This window comes from Mesoplodon densirostris, chromosome 12 (genome assembly GCF_025265405.1).
Source record: "Mesoplodon densirostris isolate mMesDen1 chromosome 12, mMesDen1 primary haplotype, whole genome shotgun sequence".
In the NCBI taxonomy this organism is placed as follows: Eukaryota; Metazoa; Chordata; class Mammalia; order Artiodactyla; family Ziphiidae; genus Mesoplodon; species Mesoplodon densirostris.
The window spans coordinates 10,086,245-10,099,896 of record NC_082672.1 but is presented as its reverse complement, the minus strand read 5'-3'; the positions used below and the strand labels follow the sequence as shown (position 1 = coordinate 10,099,896).

The 13,652-nt window shown below is 49.0% G+C and overlaps 1 protein-coding gene across 1 annotated transcript in view; it reads left to right on the top strand.

The window, feature by feature from the left end:
• The first annotated feature begins 253 nt into the window (after positions 1-253).
• The window catches only part of SNX9 (sorting nexin 9), a 190,881-nt gene continuing 177,482 nt past the window's right edge, over positions 254-13,652 (top strand). The window contains exon 1 of the mRNA XM_060115129.1: positions 254-360. The gene's annotated coding sequence lies outside the window, so the exon portion shown is untranslated. The remainder of the gene's footprint in view (positions 361-13,652) is intronic.

The window sequence follows — 13,652 nt, the reverse complement described above, 5'->3', positions numbered from 1 at the left end:
GTGGGTGAACCGCACGGGGAAGGCAAAGCACACGGTGGGAGGATCTCAAGGCTCCTTCTCACGCGAGCCGTCTGTGCTTCTCCGCGGGGCTCCCGCCCTTTGGCTCGGTGACAGGACTGTCTTTATTCCAGCTGGCGTCTCCTTGCTCTCTGCTTTCTTCTCACGCCCCCTAAACGAGGACGCGTGGCAGGCTGGGTCCTCGCCCTCTGCCCTTTGCCCTTTGATCTTCTCCCGTCATTCCCCTGCAGGGACTTCCCCGCTTCCACGCCTTCCGCTCTCGCCTCTGCTGTGGATTCCAAACTCCGCATCTCCATCTCGCCTTCCCTGGAGCACCAGCCCCACATCTGAACCAGCTGCCTGGTAAGAGAGAGAGTTTCAGACATGATTCTGGCTCCAGCTTGTCTACGACTAGCTCTGTAACCTTGGGCAAGGGGTAGAGCCTCTGAGCCTGGTTTTCAGAGCTGTAAACGAGCTGCTTCTGGGTCGCCACGCTGTTGTCGGCTCGGTGTCCACTTCGTGTCTCATCATCACCCCAAACCCAGAATGCCTAAAATTGAATTCAACGTCTTTGCCCCAAACCAGCCCTTATTTTAGTTGCTCCTTTCCTAGTAGGGTCCAAGGCTAAAAACGCTGGAGTGGCCTTTGACGCTTCCTTACTTTCCATATCCAATCAGGTATCAAGTCCTGTCAGCTCTTCCTTTACAATATCCATCAAATCTATTTTCTTTCCCACTGCATTGCTCCCTTCACTGACTACCCCCAGAATGTTATGATGGCTGCCAAGAGGTCTCCTACTCTTAAATCTTTTCCTTTGCTTGTCCATCCCATAAGACCCAGGCAAATTAATCTTCCCAAGCCATTGCTAGGCATGTGTCAGTTCTCAGTGTTTTATAGAAAAGCCATGAGTATACAGATAATCCACAAGAAGACTTCAGAAGCTATTTGACAATAGACTCCATTCTGAGGTGATTTGCAGTGGTGAGAAAGGAAGAAAATGCATTTGAGGGGACTAGGTTACCCACAAATCAAGGATGAGGCCCTCAAGTCATCCCAAGTGGAAAACACCTTTCTTAGTAAGACTCAGGTGCACACTTGGAGAGAATCAAGTGTTGATAAGTTTTCTCAATTCACAGACCTGGGACGTCACTGACACACGCAGTGGTGATGAACAGTGAAGATCTCACATGAATATCTTGGGTTTTTAATTTTTTTTCATCTTTATTGGAGTATAATTGCTTTATAATGTGTTAGTTTCTGCTGCACAACAAAGTGAATCAGCTATATGTATACCTATATCCCATGTCCCTTCCCTCTTGCGTCTCCCTCCCGCCCTCCCTATCCCACCCCTCCAGGCGGTCACAAAGCACCGAGCTGATCTCCCTGTGCTATGTGGCTGCTTCCCACTAGCCATCTATTTTCCATTAGGTAGTGTATATGTGTCAATGCTACTCTCACTTCATCCAAGCTTCCCCTTCCCCTCCTGTGTCCTCAAGTCCATTCTCTACATCTGTGTCTTTATTTCTGCCCTGCCACTAGGTTCATCAGTACCATGTTTTTACATTCCATATATATGCATTAGCATGCAGTGTTTTTCTCTTTCTGACTTACTTCACTCTGTGTGACAGACTCTAGGTCCATCCACCTCACTACAAATAACTCAATTTCATTTCTTTCTATGGCTGAGTACTATTCCATTGTATATATGTGCCACATCTTCTTTATCCATTCATCTGTCGATGGGCATTTAGGTTGCTTCCATGACCTGGCTATTGTAAATAGTGCTGCAATGAACATTGGAGTGCATGACTCTTTTGAATTATGGTTTTCTCAGGGTATATGCCCAGGAGTGGGATTGCTGGGTCATATGGTAGTTCTATTTTTAGTTTTTTAAGGAACCTCCATACTGTTCTCCATAGTGGCTGTATCAATTTACATTCCCACCAACAGTGCAAGAGGGTTCCCTTTTCTCCACACCCTCTCCAGCATTTATTGTTTCTAGATTTTTTTGATGATGGCCATTCTGACCGGGTGAGGTGATACCTCATTGTAGTTTTGATTTGCGTTTCTCTAATGATTAGTGATGCTGAGTATCTTTTCATGTGTTTGTTGGCAGTCTGTATGTCTTCTTTGGAGAAATGTCTATTTCTAGGTATTTTATTCTTTTTGTTGCAGTGGTAAATGGGAGTGTTTTCTTAATTTCATTTTCAGATATTTCATCAGTGTATAGGAATGTAAGAGATTTCTGTGCATTAATTTTGTATCCTGCTACTTTACCAAATTCATTGATTGGCTCTAGTAGTTTTCTGGTGGCATCTTTAGGATTTTCTGTGTATAGTATCATGTTATCTGCAAACAGTGATAGTTTTACTTCTTCTTTTCCTATTTGGATTCCTTTTATTTCTTCTTCTTCTCTGATTGCCGTGGCTAAAACTTCCAAAACTATGTTGAATAATAGTGGTGAGAGTGGGCACCCTTGTCTTGTTCCTGGTCTTAGAGGAAATGCTTTCAGTTTTTCACCATTGAGAATGATGTTGGCTGTGGGTTTGTCATATACGGCTTTTATTATGTTGAGGTAGGTTGGGTTTTTAATTTGTGTTCTAAGGCGTAAAGGAAGAAGATTCCCATGCAGTGTGGTCATAGAGAGCTAACCAGCTACGAGCATCTTAGTCCTCAGAGCTGTCCCAGCCAGCCCCGAGAAAGCCACTTCCCGCTTCTCAGTTCACTTGGCCCCAAGCTCAGACACGGGGGAGTCTTGTTCAAGGGCCCTGTGGTGGCAGGAAGTTACTTTAAAGACCAACTAATGCAGTGTTTCCCACCTCGGGTTGGGTTCCATGAGCAGGTCACTGAATCAGTTTAGTGGCTCTGCAACCGTGGGTAAGCATCAGGTAAATCGATTTCACCTGTAACCTGCCTGCACCAATCAAGGTCGCTTTAAATGTTGCTAGCAAAGATTTGCATGTCCTCCAAGCAGCACGTGGTCGAAACAATAAGATGTTTGCCTGAGTCCTTTCCCAGAAACTTGGAGTCAGCTGCATCTCGTTCAAGCTGAGCTGGTTAAGACTGGTTGGGACCACTGACCCTCCAACTGGGCATGCGCGAGTGTCCGCTTGGTGACCTTTTGACGTCAGAGCCCCGCCCCCATAGCTTAGTTACACCTGTGCAGAATAACAATTATTGCACCTTTTTCTAATCACCTTTCCCTACACTCCTCATGCTCCCCGCACCCCACACACCTCAGATTGCCCTGCTGCTTTGTTCTTCATCCCAGAAATATCCCAATCCCCTTGCCTTCAGAGACGTGAATCTGAGATATGTTCCCTGTCTCTGCACTTGGCTGCCTTTTGAATAAAGTCTCTCTGCTGCAAACCTCGGCGTCTCAGCGGCTGGGCTTGCTGTGCATGGGGCAAAACGAACCTGGTCCAGTAACAGATCCAGACTCACATTCTTTTTAGATGGAATGGATGAGACTAGAAAGATTAGACCTGGAAGTGTCATATTGCTTTGCCTGTAACAAGAACAAGCGGTGTACTGGACCTGTACATCAATATAGATATTTTCTCACCATGGGCCCCATAATGACTCCACAAACCTACCACATCTCCCTGCACACAGGCCATAGCACCTAAAATTTCGTGTTGCAGACACTGATGTCCTCTCTCATGGAGCAAATATGTTACCTGACCATGACAGGAGTCACAAATATTTTAGCAAACGTTTTATTAAATTATATTAACTGGCAAAGAGCAAGATGCAGAGGGCAAATAGGTTTTAGTAGGAAAATGAGGGCCTGGCAGGATAAACTTTTTGGAGGTGTAAGACTTTAGAAATCTGGGAGTTTTGAGAAGAAAAACATTAAAAAAATAAACCCAGAGCAAATGTAAATAAACATAATGCTGACCTTAAAAACCTTTATACACCTAGACTAATTTGTTAGCTTAAAAAAAACCACATGAAAACATTGCATGTACCTTGGTTTGTTCTTAACAACTGTCAAGTTTGACATATTTAGAAATATAAAAGAGTAGGGGGAATAAAGGCAGTTGTTTGGGGTTTTTCCTCCCAGTTTTCTAGAGAAAATGATAAAATCCCCTTTAAAAAAATAAATTGTTGGAAATGTAAAGAGGTGTTGCAGGCCTTAGCGTTTTAAGATGTCAGCTGAGAGGAAAGAGCAGAAGCGCCTGCGTGCAGGCAGACCCCGAGCTTGGGCAGAGGGAGGTGGGCCCACAGCCGTGAGTCCGGGGCCGCACGTCGGTTCCCTTGATGCCACTTTTTGAAAACCACACCTGTCTTCCTCTTGTTGCTCCGAAACATGGCAGCTTGCTTGGCTGTAAACTGATGGCCGGGCCACACTCAGTGGATGACGCCCCAGAACCTTGCAGGACGCACACGGGGAAGACCTGTGTGTCACCTGTACGGTCCGCTCGCATAGGGAACCGCTTCTAATTCCAAGGGTCTCCTTCGGGAACTGAAAACTTCTGTTGTGAAGGTCACGTGCCAACGACAAGGAACGAGGGACACACGGAGGGTAAAGGCAGGTGAGGCGGGAGTGCACGGGGCGTTTTCAGAACTCCCTGTAGTGGAGAGGGAGAGACCTCCCTCGGTCTGGTTCTGTATAACCACTTCCTGTCTCCCCTCTGCCCGACTCCGACGGCAGCAAGCCGAGCCGGAGATGCTGCCACAGCCCTTTACAGCAGCACCTCTCAAATTTCCGGGGGGCACCAGAATCCCCTGGAAAGCTGGATAGAACACAGATTGCTGGGCCCACCCGCAGAGTTTCTGACTCAGTGGGTCTGGCGTTCAGCCTGAGGATGTGCATTTCTAGTAAGTTTCCAGGTGATGTGAATGCCGTGGCTCAGGACCACACTTTGAGAACCACTACGCTGAAGTCTGGCTGGTTGGTCTGTTTCTGGGGAAGGGGTGAGGGATGCCAGGAATCAGAGCGATGAAGAGTCCACGGGAGAGAGGAGAGCAAAGGGAATGGACTCCAAAGCCACTGATACCCACCACCAACACGGCTTCCACCCAGGTGTCGGCCAGTTTGCTGAGATTGTGTTATCATGAATCAGGTGTCAACAAGTGCTGGGCGAGCAGGACTTACACTTACTAGTCATGACTTTGTACCCCACTCACCCCTGGAAGAATTCACAGCAAGATCAAAGATGATCTACAGGGTGCAAAACAAAGTGTTTTCTTCTCAATTCTTTGTCATGCCACCGCCCTCCACTCATTGTGTCCATGGTCCCTCCAGGGGATCCTGGCACAGCCCAGAAGACAGAAGTCAATTCTTTTGTTTTCTTTTTCTTGGCCACGCCTTGTGCGCAGCATGTGGGATCTTAGTTCCCCGACCAGGGATCAACCCCACGTCCCCTGCCGTGGAAGCGTGGAGTCTTAACCACTGGACCACCAGGGAAGTCCCCAGAAGTCAATTCTTATCCTGGAGCTTCTACACAGACTTTTATAAGGGCAGGCAGAGACAATAACTTGAAGAAAAAGACCCACTGGGTCCAGGTATAAACAAAGGTTTAGGAGGATACCAACTGGCCAGTTTTTTCCACCACAACGAAAAGAGTTTAGAATTCTGTCTGGACTGAAGGAAGGAGATTTTCAAGCACTGGAGGGCAACCCTTGGTGGGGTCTCAGAGCAGGAAGCTGCGTCTGTCCATGGCTTTGGGGGGAATCTGAGGGCAGAGGGGACCGGGACCTCGCTCCTTGGGTCAGCTCTAAGGAGACACCTGGTCTCTGCCGGCCAGCATAAGAGCAGCTAGCGGAAGTCACAGAAGGTCCTCAAAAGCAGAGAGACAGAGAGAAACCCATGCCCTCACTCCAAGGCCCCACTGGAGCACAGCGAAGCAGCTGGGTGGGGCCTGTGCCCCCAGCCAGGTGGAGCACCTATGCATAGATCAGGAAACACACCCTCAAGACCCATTTCTTCCATCTGTTGGGGAAATTCCTGATAACCTGGGTTTTGCAAGAAGACAGCATTTTACTGCCATACGCCACAGATTCTTCTGAGCAAACACACGGATCTGTCATGTTTATGGTGTGACCGTGACACTCGGGTGGCAGTGGCCCTCCCTGTGGTCAGGTGGGGCGACCGCGAGCCCATGCAGCCGGAGCCAGGAGCTACAGCCTCACTACTGCTGCTGGAGACGCCAAAAATGCCTCACGGCGGGGGTCACATCTCTGCAGAGACATGATCCAGGGCCAGAGGCTTGTTCCCAAAGTCACCACGACTAACGCCACGCAGATTCTAGAGGAGCCCAAGGTCCTTTTTTTTTGTTTTTTTTTGCGGTCCGCGGGCCTCTCACTGCTGTGGCCTCTCCCGTTGTGGAGCACAGGCTCCGGACGCGCAGGCTCAGCGGCCATGGCTCACGGGCCCAGCCGCTCCGCGGCATGTGGGATCTTCCCGGACCGGGGCACGAACCCGTGTCCCCTGCCTCGGCAGGCGGACTTTCAACCACTGCGCCAGCAGGGAAGCCCCCAAGGTACTTTTAGTGTTATCGCTGTGGGCTCAAAGTTGGAAATTCACTCTCTTACACCCCGGTTTGTGACTATGGCATCCATACCTGCCCCAGAGAGGGGGCCTGGTTCCCACCCACGTGGAGGTTCTGCCTCAGTGGCCGCAGGGCAACCCAGGGACGAACTGGCTCCTGCCCGAACCCCCCGCCTCCTGGCCTTGTTCTGGTGACGCCAGCCTCTCCTCCTTGGTCCCTGGGCTTGGGACCCCACGCCCCTCAACTCAAATCACTGTCTCTAAAACACCCACCCCATCAATCACCAGCCCCTTACCTTGCTATTTAAATTGTTCACAGCAGTTTTTGCTTCCCGACATTATGTTATATATGATATTGAAGTGGTTTATATCCTGTTTCCCCCAATAGAACATAACTTCCATAAAAACAGGGCCTGTCTTGCCCACTACTGTATTGCCAGTGCCCGCAGCAATGCCTGGCACATAGTAGGCACTCAGTGTTTTTAAATGGATGAGAGGCCTTCACATAGAGGAAACGCCACATCACAGCCACAGGAGCACAGACCCCAGAGCCCATCCTTCAGAGGCTGCACTCACTGTGTTTGTTCCGCTGCCCTCGGCTCTGGCTTCAGAAGGCCCATCAATGTATAATTTCCCGACTGACTTCAGGAGAGTTTGAGAAATACCAATATCCTGCATTTGTGGGGAAGATTTTACATTTCTCTCCTTTGTGGATTTTTAGCACAGTCATCATAATTGCTGGGCTTAATGGTATGTAAATGCTGCTAGTTTGAGTTTAAAAAACAAAAACAAGCAGGCAGTGGGGGCCATCTCCCATCCTAAAGCAGGATGAAGCTCCCTGCCATCATCCCCATGTGGGTCCCTCATCTGCTTATGACCATTGCATGACTCATTGACCCTCCACCAGAGCGTGAGTCAAGGAGAGTGGAATCAATAACCCGAACCCAGCCTCTTAGACATAGCTTGTCAGCAGCTCTTGGCCAAGCTCTGAGAGTAAAGAGAAGAGGTCTAAATTGTCCCTGAAGCCAGAGTTTGGATAATCTGCTGCTAGACCAGAGGCCCTCCCAGGGCAGGGACTAGCGCTTCGTAAGCATTTGGATGAGGAAGGCTGGGCCCGTGGATCTGCAGATCCCACCCTGCACACCTACAGTTCCCCGCCTGCTTGCTCCGGAAAACCAAACCCAGCCACGTCCCTTCCCTGTTTGAATCCTTGCTTCTGCATCCTCGAACCGGAAACTCCAACAGGCCTGAAATAGCAACCCCCAGCCTCTAGCCGCTAACCTCCCTCGGAGGCTCTGGGCTGCCTCCTGCCAGGCCCGCCCTGTCCCCTCCCCTTTTCTCGGATTATAGCCCCATTTTGTGGCTTCCCTCCGGGAGTACAGCACTCCCCTGCCACATACCCCTTAGGTGCTGATTGTCACTCCATTCTGGTCATTCTCCCCCGCCGGGCTGTGAGCTCCGTGAGGACACAGAAAGCATCCTTGATCTGAGCATCCCCAGTGCCAGGTCACTCAGAACCATATGTGAGTAGTAAGTGAATGATGAACGTCTGAGTTAGTTCTCTTACACTTGTATTCAAGATGCTCCCACGGCAGCATCCGAAGTCAGAACCTGAAATATTGCCCAAAATGTAATTAAGAGGAAACACTGGCCTCCTCTTCATCCCTATTAGGACGGCCAATATCCAAAACATTGACAGCAGCAAAGGCTGGAAAGGATGTGGAGCAACAGGAACATTTATCATTGCTGGTGGAAAGGCAGAATTGTGCAGCCGCTCTGGAAAACAGTTTGGTGATTTCTTACAAAACTAAACATACTCTTACCGTAGGATTCATCAGTTACGCTCCTTGGTATTTACCCAAATGAATTTTAAACTTATGTCCACGGAAAAACCTGTACACATACGTTTATAGCATTTTGATTCACAATTACCAAAATATTATTTGGCACTAAAAAGAAATGCGCTTTCAAGCCATGAAAAGACAAAGAGGAAACTTAAATGCACAGTACTAAGTGAAAGAAGACAATCCGAAAGGGCTACATACTGTATGATTTCAGTTATATGACATTCTGGAAAAGGCAAAACTATAGAGAAAGTAAAAGAATCAGTGATTCCCAAGGGTTGAGGGGAGGAAGGGATAAGTAGAACACAGAGGTGTCTTAGGGCAGTGAAAATACTCTGTACGATATTATAATGATGGATACATGACACTATACATTTGTCCAAACCCACAGGATATACAACATAAAGAGTGAACCCTAAGGTAACTATGGACTTTGGATGTTACTAACGTGTCTGTGCAGGTTCATCTGTTGTAACAAATGTACCACTTGGGGCTGGAAGTTGATAGTGGAGGAGGCTGGGGAGGTCGGGGCAGAGAGATACAGAAAATCTCTGTACTTTCTGCTCGTTGTGCTATGAACCGAAAACTGCTCTGAAAATTAAAGTCTAGCAATTAAAAACCAAAAACCAAAAAAGAGACAAACACTGGCCACATCTTCAAGAAATTAATGATGGGCTATTAATGATCAAAGCAAATATATACATAGTGGATAAATCACGAAGCCAGCAAAGGACTCTCCACGCAAAGTCACAGCAGGTACGAGAGTCCCACCAGATGACCTCCGTCCTGCGTCAGGCCCTTAGTAGCACCAAGAGGCTCTGTTTCGCATGGATTAGCCCCATCTCCCCCACCCTGGCTAGTACCTAGTTCCTGCCTGAAGATGGGATGGCGGATGGGATGTTGAAGTCCATCTGTCTCTCTGGGGAGCTGCGAATGTTCACCGTATAAGCAAGCAGTCAGGAAAATTGGCTCAGGATTTCCCGCGTTGAGGCTATTTCAGGCTCACTATCCGGCGCTTGGTTTCCTTTGCAGAGTAAAAGCCCTATTTAGCCTTGTGCACATCCAGCTGCCTGATGTAGCAGGACTTCAGGGCATCTTAAGAGGAAATGTGTTTGGAAAATGTAACGACTCTGTGGCTCCAAGAGGAAGAAGTAACTGAGCCGAGGCTTCCCGCCTCTCTGTGTGATGACCTCCAAAGACCGCGAGGAAGTGAGGGCCTTCCTGCCCCTCTGCAACTTAGGCCTCCTTAGAACAGTTTTTCTAGAAACTTCGTAGTACAGAAATACACTCTCTTCTACAAATGACTCGATTTTCCTAAATCCCTAGCAAGGGAGTAAGACTTCCTCCAGTGCTGTGCTTCCCCCGTCGTGTCCTGAAAGTCCCTGCTTCTCAGAGGCCACAACGGTGTGAAAAGACCACGCTCAGAGCGAGTGGGGCTCAAGCACCGGGGATCCCGCCCTGCGTGCGTTCACCACCACCCGCGAGTGTGGACGGACGTTCATTCTGTGTGCCTCAGTTTCTAATGCAGTGTCTCTGACTTCAAAAGAAGATAAAATGGTTGTGTAGAGTAACAGAAAAATCGTGATGAAGAAACAAGGCCTTTACAAGGTGAACTGTGATTCTAGCAAATTCCTCCGGGTGAACCCCTCCCTCCCCAAGGATCTGCAGAAGACAACTAGAGGGATGGAAAACAACCCGAAAGAGCAGTTTGGAGCCCCAGGGTCCCCAGAATTTGCAGTTCTCCCTCCAAGTATGAGCAAGGTGAGCCCATTAGCCAGGACGTAAGTTAAGGTTCACTGGCTGCAACTGACAGAAACCCAAGGCAGAGTTGCTTAAGCAAAATAAAAGGATTTACTGCTTCACAGGGATAATGTAGCGTCAGACCAGCTTATCTGAGGGCCCAGTTTACATCATAAAGACTTGATTTCTCAACCTTTCTCTCTCTTTCCATCTCTCAGAGTGGTTCAGCAAAGGAAAGTCAAGGTGCACTGCCTGTGGGGCAGACAAAACAGCAATGGTCCCCTGCACTCCCTTATGTACAGCTGCAATACTAGTGAGTAGAAAACTTCAGTGATGCCACAGCTTAACCAATCTAACCTGGACTAGCAAAGACTGACACTGTGGCTGAATAAAGAACAGGAGCCTTCAGAACAGCCAAGCCCCAAACCTGGCATCATCACCTACCTCCCTGACCCTCACACTCGGTCAGCCACTGAGTTCTTTCAGCCTCGGAAATAACTCTGCTGTCTGTCCTTCCGTCTCCATCCCGCCCTCCCCCCCCACCAACTGCCGAATCAGCCCTTCATCACCTGTATACATTTCCTAGGGCTGCTGTGACTGAGTACCACAAACCTAGAGGCTTAAGACAACAGAGATTTATGCTCACAGTTCTGGAGACTAGAAGTCCAAAATCAAGGTGCCAGCAGGGCTGTGTCCCTCTGAGACACTGGGTAGAATCCTTCCTTGGCTCTTCCAGCTTCTGGTGGGGCCATCAGTCCTTGGCCTTCCTTGGCTTGCAGCTGTGTCACTCAGACTCTGCCTCTGTTGTCCCTCGGTGCTCCCCTGCATGCCTGTACCCTCACATGGCATCTTCCTCTTCTTATAAGGACACCAGTCAGGTTGGATTAGGGCCCATCCTAAAGCCCTGATTCTAATTATCTGCAAAGACCCTATTTCCAAATAAGGTCACGTTTACAGGAACCAGAGGTTAGGACTTCAGTATATCTTAGAGGGACACAATTCAACCCACAGCATCACCTCCTGCCTAAATCATACATGGCAACCTCCTCATGGCCCTTTCTAATCACAATCTTATTCTCGCCAATCTAGTCTTCAAACTACAGCCAGAATGGATTTCATAGAACACAAATCTGACCATGTTGCTCCCCTTCTAAAACCCTTCACTGGCTCCCCATGGCATCTACAGGGCAAATTCCAAACTCCTTAGGATGACATTTGTGTGGGATTGTCTGTGAACATCCCCTCCCCTCTGTTGACACGAGCAGCTCCCCCAAGAAGAGGCACGGTCTTCCGCACCTCCCCTTGAGTCTGAGCTGACCCTGTGACTTGCTTTAACCAACATAAGGCACCCAAATGGACACTGCCCCATTCCAGACCTTGAACTTTGGAGGGCTGGCAGCTCTGCTTTTGTTCTCTTGGAGCCCTGAGACACCGTGTGGGAGACTGACTTCCTGATGGAGAGAGAGGCACAGTAAGCCCCAGCAATCCAGCCCCCAGGCAAGGTACCAGATGCATGAGTGAGGCCATTTAGGTGTTTCAGTTCCGACTGAGGCCCCAGCTACAGGCAGTCAACACCACTTGGAGCAGAAGAACCTGCCTTATGAGCCCAACCAGCCCACAGAATTATGAAATATAATGAACCATAGTTATTTTATGCCACTAAGTTTTGGGACAGTTTGTTCTGTAATTGAAACTAAGACAACATATAAGTGCTGCTTCTCCAGCTTCATCCATTTCTTGCATTTCAGATGCTCTTTGTTGGTTCCCCACTGGAGAGCAGTCACGTGTACATGAGGTAACCAGGGGGAGAAGGAGGTGTTTCTCTTACTGGTTCCTTCCTGAACTCTGCTGGGCTCCCCAACGTCTCCTTAACTCCTGCAGGTTTAAAAGACTAAAGGAGGTGCTTCTTTGGTGGTGCAGTGGTTAAGAACCCGCCTGCCAGTGCAGGGGACACGGGTTCAAGCCCTGGTCCGGGAAGATCCCACATGCCATGGAGCAACGAAGCCCGTGCACCACAACTACTGAGCCTGCGCTCTAGAGCCCGCGAGCCACAATTACTGAGCCACGTGCCACAACTACTGAGCCCACGTGCCACAACTACTGAGCCCACGTGCCACAACTACTGAAGCCCGCACGCCTAGAGCCTTTGCTCCACGACAAGAGAAGCCACCGCAATGAGAAGCCCGCACACCGCAACGAAGAGTAGCCCCCGCTCCCCGCAACTAGAGAAAGCCTGCGCACAGCAACAAAGACCCAACGCAACCCAAAATAATAAACAAATAAAATAAATAATAAAAATAAAACTTAAAAAACTAAAAGACTAAAGGAACCTCTGAGACCTTGAGACTAGGTGGCGGCGGACACTGCCCACGCCATGACAACCAGAAAGAGGTTGTCTAGTGCCCATTTCTTGCTCACTGGTGGAGGGGGAAAGAGAGACAAAGCAAGTATGAGGTGTAGTGGGGAAACCTTGCTCAAAATAGCTCACCCCAAAACATCCCTTCCCTAGAGGAGCATCTCACTGGATGGTGCACCCTGATTGGCTAGCCTGGATTGATGGACCAGTCACCAACAAGCAGCATGGGGTTACCATGATTGGTTAGGTTTATCAGAATCCTCTTCTGAGACTGGATTCTGTTAGGAAGGAGGGAGGGAGCATGGCTGTTGGGCAGGTGACTGACAGTGTCTGCTGCCCAATCATGGAAGCCGCCTCAAAGCTGAAGGGAGTTGCCTGCCACTGAGCAGGGGCTTGTGATGACCAGAAGAGACCTCTTGTGCAGGGGTGGTCTGTACCCAGGAGAAGTGCCGTTGGGTCCAGGTTATTTGCACGCATGGCAGGGAATGCAATATCAGGGTCAGGGACTGGTCTGGCAGACTCTTGGGACTAAGCCCATTATCATCACCCGTAGTTGCTGTGCTGTGCAGAATTCCTGCTGTGCCAGGAGGGGCAAGGAATCAGCTGTGCCCTGGACCTGCTCACCTCTCTCTGTCTCTCATCCTGTAGTCCCCCCATTCACACTTCTGTTCACCTCTGATAGTGTATGAAAGCTCAGCCCTGGGAGAGAAGTTCTGCCTGCCAAGGGCTCCACCAGATCAGCCTCAATCTAAAAACGGTGCCAGAGGACAGAGTGCCCAGCCGTGGGAGCCCTCAACACCGTCATCCCAAATGACAGCAGATGCCTGCTTCCTACCTGAATGAGCTTTGCTTTGATTGGCCTGTATTATCTTTGGAATTGTAGTGGCCTAACTAATTGGGAATGCATGACTTCAGAAAACAATTTCATCAACTCATCTCTCTAAAATGGTTTTCTGGGTCAACTGCTATGTGAGAGCAGCTGATGGTCTGTGTTTTAGAAAAGAATAGATCATTCTGTGCCCCAAGGTGGCGGATAACACCTCATCAATCCAGGCTCACATGATGGTCTGGCCTTCAGGATAGTGACTGAAATTCATCCCTGATGTCTACACTGAAGGACTGTTGGTGACGATCCAGAGGATTGGGTTGAGAAGGATTCTGAGGCTGCACCAGAAAGAGTGCTGTGTGCCATCCGCAATGTCTGCCATGAGCAAAGCAT